General features: G+C 41.7%; 1 protein-coding gene across 1 annotated transcript in view; it reads right to left on the bottom strand.

Moving 5' to 3' along the window:
- LOC138179846 (somatostatin receptor type 2) overlaps positions 1 to 13,269 on the bottom strand; it is a 76,949-nt gene that overhangs the window by 44,553 nt on the left and 19,127 nt on the right. The window lies entirely within an intron of this gene.

The following is a 13,269-nucleotide window of genomic DNA, read 5'->3' on the forward strand; positions in this document are numbered from 1 at the left end:
GGCAATCAGAGCTACGAACAATAAAAATCATCGAAGTGCTGGAATGTACCAATATATTTATATCAGAAATTCTAAAGTACCTTTGATCATCAAAATTCATTATGAGAGTAAATAAATTTAGTAAATACATATAAATTGCTATCCATATAGGACACGAACTTGGGGGTTAAGGGGTTAAACGACATCAATGCCCGATAATTCCAATTTTACGACGCCATTTTTACACGTTTCTTTCTTTTATTACTCGTTTTATTGCTCTACTCCTTAAACGACTATCATTGACCCGTTAACTCGCTATGTAGGTTTCTGTGACTTCAATCCTCCTTCCCCTTCCAACTTTTAGGCTGCGTAATTTGAACTCAGTATGGTTGGACCTTTCTTCAACTTGTCATTACCATACCACAGAATCGTACCAACGTTTGTACACGACCGAAATTTCCCTGACGTTTCTCCCAACTTCATTTCCATCCTCGCAAAATGATCACGCGGATCGCTTTCCACCATCGAACAAATGCCCGATCCGTGACACGCTTCCAACGTACGTTCCAAAGTTTCCCTGTTCGAAAATCACGCGCAAGAAATACTATCCGACGTAAAGTTGCGCAATTACGAAGAAAAGATTTATAGCGTGTAACTCGCCGCTTTCGTCGATTCGCTGATAATTATCAATCGGTAAATTATCACGAATATTCCAAAATCGATCGTTCATCGGTGTTTATATTGGGTCGGCAACTAAGTGATTGCGAATTTTGTCATTAAGTGGTAATGACAAAATTCGCAATCACTTAGTTGCCAGCCCAATAGTATATGGAAATGCTACTGGAATTGGAAGCTCCTAAACAATAAAGAAATAAATGGCACGAACTTATTAGAGCAGGTAGAAGCTTGAAGAGAAATCAGGCCAAAATGATAAATAGTATTAGCAGGTAACAGCGTGTGCGCGAACAAAGGGTGGGAAATAACGCGAAATAAATATTGTTCCGTGTCCCAGGGCAAATATAGGCAACCGGAGTGGCAGTCATCGGTTGGTTGTCGTTAATCTAGTCGTGCATGTGTCGCTTGGATCGCTGATATTTGGCGTCTCTGTTGGCGGTCACGGCCGCTTGGCCGTGTGCACGTCTCCTCTAACCAGGGATTTAACCTTTGCGGCGTGATACGAATTGCGAAGGGTGGTCGCGCGGAGAAGGGTGGCTCACAGCTGGAAAACTGCCGCCATTCGTGCTCCGTTGAATGCAAATATCAAACTGGCGCGCGCGCGTGATCTCGCTTTTCATCCTTTCCTCTTTCTTCTCTGGTTCTTTCCTTTCTATTTTTTACTCCCCTGTCGGTCATCGCCGAAGTAACAAACATTTTCGCACGTACTTCTGCCAATTAACGGGATCTTTGATTAATCGACGTACACAACGAACGTGTATGCACAGGTTGCACGAAACAGGTAATCGAGCGGTGTGCGATGTTTTGTTTTTACGTTTTTTTCTAGTGTGATTCTTTTTTCACCCTCTTTGTCGTTGTCATCGTTCGTTTTTCAACGCTCCGCTTTGCCGTCAGCCTCGTCACGAAAGTGTCGGACGAAATAATTGAATATAACAGGGCACAGCCATGGTATTAGCCGACGTGAACGAGAATACGCGCGAGCAAAAGCTCGCATAAACAGCGAGAGGTTGTTTCAAAAGGATACAAAGGATCGGGGACACGGGTTGCGAAGGTTGTACGTTTCTAAGTTTCTAAGTCTACGCCACGGGGCTAGTGAAATTCGATTGAAACGTGGTAATGAAACTAATAGTCGAACACCAGGCACCACCTTTCTACGTGGCCGTCACTCTGACGGCCGCGGTGAAACGTGGCGTAAAGTCGGTCAGCGCCGCATCAAAGTGCGAACACGCCTGGCTTTATCGGCTGACCGTCGACTAATTCCACCTACGACTTTGGCCTTCGGTCTTGCGTTTCCATTGGCCACACCCAGAAAGGACCTGTTGATGTCGATATGCCTGGCCACGCAGTTAACAGTGGCCGCCCTGTGACTGTCATCGTCACCCGTGAAAATCTTCCATTTGCTCGGTGATTTGCTGCCTTGAACGCGTTCCTCGAGGCGAAAGGTTTCGGTGCTGTTTGCCTGCGTTTGACGTCTCTTGACAGATATTAAATGCGATGTATCTCCGATTCCACCCTCTTTCGCGCGTATATTTATCACGATCGACGATGGCTTTTACTCGTATGTTTTATATTCACGGAGGAAGTAGACAAAATTCTATGGAAAACTTTCCTCGAAATCCCTTGTCAATCTATCGACACCTACACGAATTGGTCAGAGTATACGGTAGAATTTCTGTGAAGAGAATCAACAGAGATATAACACGATACCACACGTTCTAAATCCGATGTCACGTTTTTTGTCGATAACAAATTCGTTAACTTCCTGCAACGTGCATTGAATAATTGTTGTACGTTTCGCTTTGCACTCCCGTACTTTTACCGTCGAACGTACCAATCTGAACTGCAGGAATCGTTTGCACGAAACGAATATCGATGTCTCACGCCAATCCTCCAGGAAATGTCGCTCGAGATTAAACTGTTCTTCGGCATCTTTCGAAAGATATGGGATTACAGAGGGGGAGAAGAGAGACTCGATTTGTATTCCGGTTGTCGCTCCACCAACTGACGGAATTAATTTCGCCAGGTGTCAATTCCTGCGTGCACATCTGTCTGCAGATCTTTTAAAATCGCGTTAGTCGAGCGTGGAAAAGATGCATAACCTACGAAGATAAAGAGTACGAAAAGAAAAAGTGGAATTTATCGTTTAATTGCAAACTGAAGTTTTGAATCGAGATGCCGAATCTTTTACAAACTGTCTACGAACTCTACAATGCTCCTCGTGGATCGCAAGCTTGTCCCTACTGCCAGACTCTCGGACAAAGAGCCGATGAAAAGTCGATTTGATGAATATTCGAACGAGCTACGTACACGGATACCAAGTGGAAACGAAGAATAAATTATTTCGAGGCTGCAGTAGTATTGGTCGTCGTTAGTTCGGCCAGATTTTACGTAAGTAGAGCATCCTACTTCCTTGTTGCTTTATAGCTTCCGCTATGGTACTTCTCCTTCTCATTCTTCCCACCATATTTGTCTCCAATCGGACATAAAGAAGCGAGAAATGAAACGTGGGGGTTGGAAAAAGGGTCGGACAAACGATAGCGGCAGGAAAGCAAATATGGGCAGCAAAGCACATTTGAAATGACCTTCGTCCGAGTATACTCAAACTTGATTTCTTCATTCTTTCTTTCTCTATTAATCGCGATTTTCATCCCTCAAACGATTTGTGTCACTCAGTACTCGTTATTTCCTTTGTTCCAAGATAAACTTCTCTTATAATCGTCTTCGCGCTGGAAAAATATCTGTTGCCTCGTTCAATTTATCGTTTATACGCATTCTTCTAGTTCAGGAAAATATTTTTTCTATACGAATATAATCCTGTGATTTTACGAAATAGTGATAAACGAAACGAAATATCAATTATGCCTTTGTCAAAGTTTTCCATGACGGAGTGGAACTGACAAATTTGTAGAAACAGGATCGTCGAGACAGGCATGTTTAATCGTTCCAACACGATTCCACGAGACATCGTTGCCTCCACTCAAAGGACCAGACGTTCTCTGTTCTTCCGGCGGATACATAATTTTCTGTGTCGTGGATTCACGACAAGCCAGCCGCTCTGGGTCACCACCGTTCCGTTTCTCCAGCACGGGTAGCGTTATTTTCGTACATGGACGAGCAAAGTACTTTTCTTACAATGGTGGTACGGCTACGTGACGCCGCCGGCAACGACCTCCTGGAAACTCTGTTATCTGAAAGTGCTGCTGTACCGGCGCATGCTGACAATAAAGCCAGCGTGCGCATTTTCTACCATGGTGTACTGATCGTGACTCCAGGGAGAAATGGAAGACAGGGATCCTACCGCGAGATAATCGACGACAACGCCAGAAAATTACCTCGATTAGCGATTGAACCTCCGCGTAAATGGTATATAGTAATGGTAATAGTTAATTGCGTCGTTGATTAAAGAAATTTCTAAGTGAAAAGGGTGCTCGAGATTCTAGTGGGTTGGGATGCATCGATACGATCGTCGAGGAAGAATGTCAAAGTGTGGTCTATCGATATGAAAGCAGCATAGAGAAATCACACGTAGGAGAGTTCCTGGCACGTGCACTTGTAACTCACTGCATTTTTATTAGCCAATACGCCGAGTATGAAAAGACCTGGAAATCGATTGCACTTATTACCAGGATTGCGAATAAAGAATTATGCTCAACGGTTTGTATCGAATTTCCTGTTGATTTGGTCGCGTGGAAAATGTCACTCGAAGTAAAAGAAACAATGACGCGCAGCAGACACTTGGGAAAATTGCCGGACACGAGAGGGACGCTTGACGAAGGTTAGCTCGCTGTCTCTGACGTGAAGTAGAGCCTAGGCTTTTCGAACAGGCCTAAGCGGCCCTTTCTCATCCTCCGGTCCTACAAATTTCGGGTTTTGTCCGAGACGAGAGTAAAGCGACTGAAACAAAGGACGGCCTGATAAGATAGATATCCCGAGGGTATGAGGACAAAGCGTCGCGAGATAAACCGACAGAAGTGCCTTGCTCGTCTCGCGAGGTTAAAGGTACCGTGGCGCGTCACGCTGCCAGAGAAAATTACAAAAATAATTGCTTTATGTACCCGAGACAATGTATTTCGCGCAAATTTTCTTTTCTACCACGTAATTTAATTCTTGCATTCGTCGTCACATTTTTAATCGAGGTGAAGTGATATTTGCACGAGTTTCAATTTCTTCGCCGTGCTTCTCTCGAGTAAACTTATCTCGAAAGCTACGAGCAGTCTTCGAGGACTACTGCACGCCGCCTCGTCATTAAAACAAACTAGTATTCTTTGTGCAACTGGCGGGTTAAAACTCGCCTGGTTTCGCAATAAAACGGTAAATTAAAATCTCTTTGCGGAATTTCTCCTTTGCAGTTTGTTTCGGCGGCAAAGTTTCGACAAAATTTCCTCCAACGAGACCCTAGCAGGCACTCGCGTCAGGTACAGGATATTCAAAGGTGTAATGTTGTTCGTTTTACGTAGCGTTGTTCTCTGGTTACTGCTTTTGTGTTTCGATGATTTTAGCGTATTCGTCCGAACGATGTCTATAGAAGTTGCTAACAGAGAAATATTATACGATTGTGTTGCTCGATTCGTTCGATACGGACCTCTAATTAGAATCCAATTTTCAAGAACGATTTCGAAGTTTCGATGTGGGTTCTGGTCGTGAATTGTTCATCAAATTGATTCAACCTTTATATAGGAACATATAATACTTTGTAATAATATAACGTAATGTTTTTTGCCATACTTTTACGCTATTTTATTTTCCTGATTGATAACGATAACGCGAATTTCTTGACCTAACGTCCATGGCATGGATGAGAAACGATATGGACGTATACGATAGGTCATCGATTGCGAACGAGTCGAACGATCTCCATCTTCTTCAAATTACTCGCTATAAAAGATTTACAAACCATAATGATTCTATCCAAGAGCTTCGGCTCTTTACTGAAAAATTACATATCAAATAGAAAATTTACAAATCACAGTCGTTTCTATACATTAACTTCCAAGGAGAATATCGTACAAATAAATTTATCAGCATGATTCATCGAAGCAATCATCCATCAACCCCGTTTGCATCCTGAAGAATAAAATATTCAAGATTGTTTGCCTGGAAGGCGAACACGTCGAAATTACATCTCATGTTGCATCTTTGCAGTATATTGCCAGTGGCGAGGAACAAGATAGAACGTCTGCTTGGGAGGTAACAAACTTTGAGGAGTTTCTTCTAGATAAAGAAACGTCGGCAGTGGGTGTGTTTGAAAGCGGACGCCGTCATCGATCAAGGGAAACCAGACGACGCGACGAGTAGAAAACGAAGTCCAAGCGCATCTCATTCAGCTCGCGATATTTCTTCCTTTATTTTCCTCCCTTCGATCGTAACAGTCGGCTCGATATCGTAACGGAGAATAATGTCGGATACCGTTATTGCGTTCCCCGTCTACAGAAAAAACTTGGAAATTTTTTAATAATCGCTCCGCAATGCCGACATTTTCATCAAGCCATTTTATCTTCTTTTTCTTTTTTTATCTCTCGACAAAATGTGTTTCCACCTTTCTGCAGCCTTTGTATTATTTTGCTCTTCTTAGACCAGGTTTTCGTTCGTACCTCCTCGGTGCTTCGTTATTTTGCTATTCCGAGAGAATAATTTTCTTCTATCTAACACGAACGGAAGAAGTCACGTGCGATAAAGATGTGGGAAATTTATGTAGAAATGTGTTGCATGTTATTTTATGGTAATGGTTCATGAAGGTTCAAGGAACGTGCAGTATGAGAAGAGTTTTTAAAAGGATTCTTATGTTGGATCCTCTGTCGCGTGTTGACGTGGCTGAGTGATGGTCGCGAGTATACTTTTATTTGCGTGAGGCAAACCAAAGCGTAAAAAGATGAAAGGGTTAAAAAACGAGCCAAGCTTGTACGAAGAGTTTTGACGTATATTTATCACCATTAACTCGTTATTAACTCATTTGCAATCTTCTCCGATCGATCGATCGACATTATCAAGTTCGATGAACATTTCTTCTTCCTTGCTATTTCTTCTCACAATTTTATGAAATTTCAAAAAATTGATGTACCGTTAACGGATAATAAACGAACGCTCTGTGCTTAACATTATACGTAAAATTAATAAACTTCGTCTGGTAAAAAACCCACTTTCTTAGATTCTTCTTTGCAAGTTCGGCCTTTATATACAACGAAAGACCCTTCTTAAGGAAACGGGCGAAGAACGGTCTTAAATATCGTTTTATTATTCACCGCGTACTTTTAACTTTCCATCCCTCTCGATGTTGCTCATATTTATTCGAAAAATATCGTTGCCAGCCTCGGCTCACCGCACCCGTGTCCCTTCGCGCCATTAATAAATCATCGTGCATCGTAGAGGGTCACCCTGTCGCTTCCGTATTCTTCTCGACAAGCTGCCTTGGCCTCGTGAACTTGCTGTTAACTGGAAAAAATATCGGTGACTCGTCGAACTGATCGCGACACCGAATAAAGCGATGGATCGGGCTTTGGGACGAAAGATAACGCGGTTGGTTTATCACCCGAGAACGCCGTTTCCGTGAGTAGGTCGTGAATTTGGAGATTTGAGCGAGTTGAAGAAAAATGCGAGGTCCAATGACACGCGATGTTGAGGGATTACTCGGTGATCTCAGTGGTTTCGCAGAAGATTGACTGACCTAGAACGAAGTATGAGGATAACTGTATTATCCGCTAGCGCATCTTGTTTGTCAGTCGACGAAATAATATTTCGTCGTATGTTTCCAAGTTTTTGATGTCGAATTTACGCTGTGGTAAAGAGCAGATTCTTGAAAAGAACGGAAAACCTGGAGCTTTCAAAGGATAGCGAAGTCTGTGAATTTTTATATCCGAGCATCGTATGTGTTAGTAGCTGGTCAAAACATAAATATGAATGAAGCATAAAGTACTCTACTGTCGTTAACATATTAATGGTCTTATTTTAGCTCCGCTTTAGGTCTCGCACATTTAATCTCGAATATATTATTCGACGCTCAATTATTCGCAATATTGAACAAGCGAATACAAACAACACATAATGTTCCGTAGAAATTATCATGAATGTACCATAAAAGTATTGAAACAACTAACAACGGTCTAGGGTACTTATCAGAAGCATACTTATCCTTATTCAACGACTCTCTTCTCCTTTAAAACACTCGAAAAGGTAATTCACCTCACCCACTGTCCCCGAATAACACACGTTACACCTACGCGCTAGCTGCCCACGTTCTAACTTCTAATTTTCCACAGTCGATAGGCGAGATACAAGGGATTTCGCGGCAAGTTTCGTAAGCGTGAAGGTCTCAGCTCACTCGCGATCCGCTGGAATCTCTCTTAAGTTGTTCTCCGTCACGTAGACGCTCGTATAAACAGGGAGAGATTAAGGGAAACCAGTAACGTTCTGAGATAGACAGAAGAGATTGAGGATAGCGTGGAGGAATTAAGCTAGTACGCTTTAATTTTCAAAGCGAAATTTACGAGACGACCTTATGATCATCGTCGCCATCTTCAGCATCGTTGAGTCATCAGTCGTTCTCGCTATTCTCGGCCGTTCATGCTTTTCGGATGATTACATCCGTGACATTAGACGACGCCATTACCATATTGCTGTTCGTTTTTGCATTCTTGTCGCTCTTGGCTGAATGAAAGGCCGAGTCGAATGTTTTTGCTGTAGAATTCTAGGAGATCGGACCGAGCAACTTCTTAACTAGAGAAGATTGAAAAATAGTGGCAGATTAAGAGAAGTCACGAAGCGGAAATACGGTGGAAATTAGAGAAATTTTTTTTAAGAATCGACGAGTCGTTTACTAAGAATAAGATCTCGATCTTAGCTTGATTTGCCTTAATGAATAAAAAGTAATAACGCGCCACAATGGCAACTGTGCTTCAAGTTTAATAGAAGCTGTAGCTCGGTAGAAAATAAAAGACGATGTCAGTCCAGAGAGAGAGAGAGAGAGAGAGAGAGAGAGATATGTACTTCGTTCTCCGCAAGGACAAAAAATAAAACAGTATTTCTTATTAGATGCCCCAATAGTTCCACTTTGCAGAGTGGTAGATTCTTCTTTTCACCTTTTCTTCATTGACTTCCCACGCTATCTGTGTCAGTTCGCACGCGACAAGCGGAACGGAAGGGGCGAAAAAAATAAGAAAGCACTACGCCTGTTTCCATTCGACTCGGGTAGAGTGAATTCCCGAAATAGCATCGCCGTTAAAAATAATTACCCGACGTCGACTCCGTTTTTACGTTCGCGACGTTAAGGATCCTCGAGAAGGTTCAGCCAAGAAAAACCAGCCTCCCTTTCTTTATCGTTCAGAACTGTTGCTCCGAAGAACGAGGGGGCGGATTTATGACACGGGAGAAGCGTAAGAAAATCTAACAGCAAGTGGTGGATCGTTGAAAGTTTAGTGTTTGGAAAAATGGATTTAACAACAAATGCAGTTGAAGACTACACAGAAAGAACATGACAAGTAACGCGATAAATTCCTTACTTTTACGAGGAAACCGATTCGTTCGACTACCACGAAACTTTGTCCCTTCATCGGCAACTTTTTACAAAACTTACTATCTTTTTTATCTTTGAATCTATCAGCGAATTACGTCATATTAAAATCCATCTGCCATCAAATCCTTTGATCACAGAATATCACTGATATCAGGAAGTCGAGAAAAGTATATGTACTTACGCTGTATTCTTCCGCGGTCTTCAATTTTAATTTAAACCCGTGGTAAAGATTACTTGTTTGCATCTAGATTGAATCGAACGATTCTACCGACAACGGTGGAAACGAATCGTGTTTGCGATTCTTGGGAAAGTAGGTGGAATCACATAACAGCGAACGACAATTTTTATCATTAATATACTAGCTGTCAGCGACAAGCTTTCTGTCAACGTAGTTATCTGACATGCGTAATCAGCGTGCAAAAAGTTCGATGGTTCCGAGTTTAAGGGTATTCAAATAAAGCGCCCACGAGGGGCTTAAAAATTCTTGTATTCGCGCAGCATTTCGCTGCATAATGGATTAGCCTGTAATTTCTGAAGTTGGCTCTTTCTAATTACTTTCAATCTATTTATTTTTAATTACACGTGTAAATGAAAATTTAGATTCGAATGCAATTTACATTTATCGAGATTGATCCTTTCAAATCATCGTGTCTGATTTTATTCAAGTTCCAAACGTTACCAGAATATTTTAGATATTACGAAGCTTTTAGAAATTCAGAATTTGTGCTGTTTGCTAGATTTCGGGGAAAAATAAACATTCCACCAAGAATGAAGACAAACGACGCGCAGTTGTTCTGGAAACTGGAGAAGGAGAACCGGATTGTATAATGAGTTTTCCCTGTGCTGATCATTTTTTTTTTTTTTCAGGAAGTTCGCTTTCCAGTTTTAATCGCGTTACCGAGAAATCCAAATTGCATTGTCTTTGCCACGAGTAGATAACACAGGCGGAACACGATTTTACTTTTTTCCCTCGCAGAAGTTCTACGGGACGTTGAATACGAAACAGTCTTCTGTAGAAGAACACGTTGTGGAATTACAATGTAACGCTTGAAAGGGAATTCACGTCACTTCCAACTGACTTGGAAAGTAGCTACAATAAAATCGAACGATTATATTTCTCTTTTTATAACTCGAACAGAGAGAAGGTTCCAAGGCAGCAACTAAGAGCAAATATGTAGTTTTATTGATTTTCAGAAGTGAGCAAAGACACGATTAATACGGCAAATATTTCATTGTAGTGCAAGAAATGTATACAACATAAATACTTCTCTTATGCTTACATAGACCAACGAATCTGCTATTTACTAGAAATACTTTCCTCTATGTTGCAAACATCGACTTTGTATTCTTGTGGTGCAGAGGCTTCGATCGAAAAATGAAACTTCGAACATCGATAGGATAATAACAGATGCTTGACGCGTTCAGTGAAAACACAATGGCCCTTGGATTGTAGTGCTTCTCGCGCGATTCAATATCCGTATTTATCACCTGACGAAAAGCTGACAGTACGGACAAATAGCAGGCAAGCTTTGAAAAATTCGGTTATTCCTTCGTTCGAGGGAAAGGCCAATATCTGGCGACGATCGAACGTACGCGACAAAGGATAACATTTGGTCGACCGATTTTCCGGATGTCTATTCTTTATGGCTCGCTAAAAGTTGCGTAAACTGTCAGAGCCATAGCAGTTCGTATCTCTTGTCGATATGCACGCTGTTCTTTACACGTTTCTTTCTCACAAAGTCTAGTTGTAGAGATGCTGCGTAACGTAAAATATAAAATTATAAAATCTATATTAAGTAATAAAAAAATAATTAAAAGTTCGAAAAAGAAAATTCCCTCTATGAACTACGAGCTTCAATTTTCTCTCAATTCTTTAAACTTACTCGATATTATAGAAAATTTCATTATCACGGTATCGTAGAAGACCATACATCGCGTTTCAAGAAACTTTACGACGATAAAAAAGTCCTTGAATCCGTAGAACGTAAATCCTCCATAACGATCTGTGTTTAGAAACTTCGAATTAAATTGCCAAGCAATTATTATCATAAAAAACTTTAAATCGCCTGACATTTTCACTCGCCAAGACCAAAGGATGACAAGTAGTTATGAGATAGGTCATCGAAAAGCATCCAGTGATGCCTATCGATTGTTGTTTCGTGAGACGCCAGTCGATATCCTGATCGTAACCATCGACGAATAGCCGCTTTTCCTTGGCCGTTCGATCCGTCTTGTAATTCATCGAATGTCGTCCGTTTCGCCATACTGTTTACAGCGGCTGTTTTATTACACGGTTGCGTAACGCTGATAAGTCGAGTAAGTAGCGAACGAGGATCATTCACGGAACGAGCCAAGTCCATATAGTTACACGGCTCGTAAAATACATCGTTGAAATAACGATTTGATTGTTAGAATGGGTAGGCCATGGCGAAGGCTGCTTTCACGCGCTTGTCCTCGTACAGCCTTATACCTGTCCGATCCGATGCATTATCCTCGGATCCGCACTTAAACCACGGCTATCGCCTTTGCACAGATCTACCGATCAAATTACGTAATTTGTATTGCGGGCCACGCAGGTTTGGACATTATTCATTGTGTCCACCTACGCACGCTGTTGGAGGGGTACACAGCGAAGAACACGTTCTCCAAAGCATTCGTTCTACTAATCTGACGTCTACTATCTCGGTGTTTAATACCGGAAACGACCAGAATAGTCAGAAGAATTAATTCGTTATTTTTCATAAAAAATTGTATAGCTTTACGAAGATGCGTTATTGCGAACTCGAATGATTTTTGGGAAAGTGTAAGTGCTTGTTGCTTCTGTAGCGGTACATGAGTCATAGGACGATTCGAATCGAGAGTGACTCATGTTGTTGTTTTGCCTCGGAGTATTAACACCGTTTCGATGTACAAGATTTAAAAGTAAACAAACTCCAGACAAAATAATATCGCCGCTACGTGCAACCGTCAACCGGAGTCGAGTTCAAACTTTCCGGTACTCCCCTGATCGGTATAACTAACGAACACGCTCTCTAGGACAGTTAGTATCGAGCATTCAGTAAGCATTACCTAGTATACGAGCAGCATTGAGCAAGCAACGATTTACTCTGTACTCTGTACTTGGAACAATTTTAAATTTATTGGACCATCACAAGTATTCACCCGCATCGTCGTTTAAAGCAACGTCGTTTGAATCATCCAGCATATTTCCTTGTGCTACGAGTAAATATACTTCTTCATGAACTTCACAGTCGGATTTAGCAGTACAGACTTTATATTTTAGTTGTCAGTGGATATTACGTTTAATCATAGACCCGATGAGTGCGCTTTAACAAACTTCGGGCAGAGCTGTTCTCTTTTTTCCTTTTCGAACTATTTTCGAACTATTTCGAATACTACTATTGGTTCGTCCAAGTACATCTCGTATGTTTGGCTTGGTCAGCATCGATCAGGAGCAGAAATACGAATAGTTGGCGCACTGTTTGCGAGCAAAAGTAGCATTGTGTCCACACACACTGAAACTCGCGAACAGAAACTTACGTTACCGGTGAATTTTGCACGTTCACTTGCTCCAGTTACTCCACTTTAATTTCGTACGTACCCTTAGGAAGATTATTAATTATTAATCTTGGTTTTCTTCATTCTATCGAGTTAAAGCACAGCACAATCTACTATGCATCGGTTTCTGAAAGAACAGCGCTCGCCATTCTCTGGAAAATGCGCTGCTTATGAAAATATCTGTACTATGAACAATTTCGTTTCGCGATCGATTCGCAAATTTCAGTGTGAACGCGGCATTACGATGTTCGAGTAACTTTCACGGCAAGATGCAGCAAGATGAAACACACAGGTTTGTAACAGGACCATTGTCGCGCAACTGATTCTTCGAGGGACGATGGAGCGGCTAAAACGCTCGTGAAAACGTAGCGAACACCGCGATCCAATATTTTCCGCCTCATTGTTTTCGACCTCGTCGGATCGCAGAATGTTGATCCGAAGTGGCTGTTCGCTTGATATTTCTTCGGGCGCAATCGAGATCAACCTCGGTGGATCATCGAACAGCTCAGGTATCTCGAGTGGCTCCGAGTGGCCGAATAATAGAGACAGAA

Source organism: Bombus flavifrons, chromosome 5, assembly GCF_040668555.2.
Source record: "Bombus flavifrons isolate JBK064 chromosome 5, iyBomFlav1_principal, whole genome shotgun sequence".
Lineage (NCBI taxonomy): Eukaryota > Metazoa > Arthropoda > Insecta > Hymenoptera > Apidae > Bombus > Bombus flavifrons.